Below are 1,443 nucleotides of genomic sequence, written 5' to 3'. Positions count from 1 at the left end.
GCCTAGGAAGGGGAGAATTATTCCATCATTTTTTTTTTAAATTAGAAGAGAGACTCAAATTCAAAATTTTTAGATGAAGATAAAAAGACTATATTATTTGAGTTATAGTTTGTTGACATAAATTTAATTATTTAATTGTGTATGTATTTAACAAATAAATTCGCTTATATATTTTACTTACATAATAAACCTATCATATTATTTTTTTCATATAAGAATGTAAAAAATACTTGCGTAATTCTATAATACATTTAACATGTGCTTTAAAAAAAGGAAGTACAAAAGAATTGGGTATTTTCATTTATTACCAACTGTGACTGAAAGACTAAGAGTTTAAAGAATAATAAAGTAAGAGTAAAGAAAATTATCAGCATCTATCAGGTATGGCTTACGAGTTCACGCACTAAATTGCTGGCGTCTTTCACTATCTCTGGTGCCGGGCTTATTACCTTCTAAAAAATACACCAATTCCTCGCTTTTCAAGTACTCCAACACAGCGCCGCTATGAAGAGGGTCTTTTGTCTACCGTCGAATTGAGTCGCTGCCCAGGATAAGACTCATTGCCATCAATTGAAAAAGGTCTCTTCTTTTCTCATCCATAGGTCAGGGGTTATTAAGTTTAGGCTCCATATTATTGAAGACAGGGGGCATTGGAACAAAGTATGAGAAATTGATTCAGCCTTCAACATGCATCTTGGACAAGTGGCAGAAGTGAATGCGAACCGGCTGTGAACTTGTTGCAACACTGGAAGCTTTTCATGAAGACTTTTTCATAAAAAAATCTTAATTTTATGTGGTAATTTCAATTTTCAAATGCTATTCCAAACTCTGTTGTGTATGTTTTGGGGCCTCAATGAAGTAGGAGAATGAAAGAATCCATAAGCAATTTTGTATCCTGACCAACTTCATATATACCAGATTTTGTCCAGCACCAATTAACTTCATCCTCCTCCTCTGTTGGTTTGATTGAAAAAATTTTATTGCATATATCAACTGAAAAAATCGACTCAATCAGATTTCTATTCCAACTTCTATCAGGATTTAGTAACGCACTAACGTAATACACTTGCAGATTTGGCGGGATTGTGAGTGCATTTTGAGGGACATTAAGGGGCACTGGTGTTGGGAGCCAGGGGTCATGGAAGATGCGAACATTAGTGCCAGAGCCTATTTTCCATAACAAGCCTTTCTCGATCACCTTGCGCCCTTCAAGAACACTTTTCCAGCCCCACGACAGTACGCTTCCTATCTCTGCATGTAGGAAATCTGTATATCTGAAATATTTAGCTTTGAGCATTCTTGATAGAGTAGAATTAGGGTATTTCATTAGACGCCAACATTACTTGCCCAATAAAGCCAAATTTTGCGCCCTTAGGTCCTTGATCCCCATCCCTCTATCTTTCTTCGGTCTCGTCATTGTGTCCCATTTAATTCAAACCATTC

Source organism: Arachis ipaensis, chromosome B04 (genome assembly GCF_000816755.2).
Source record: "Arachis ipaensis cultivar K30076 chromosome B04, Araip1.1, whole genome shotgun sequence".
Classification (NCBI taxonomy): domain Eukaryota; kingdom Viridiplantae; phylum Streptophyta; class Magnoliopsida; order Fabales; family Fabaceae; genus Arachis; species Arachis ipaensis.
Note: the sequence above shows the minus strand (reverse complement) of the source record.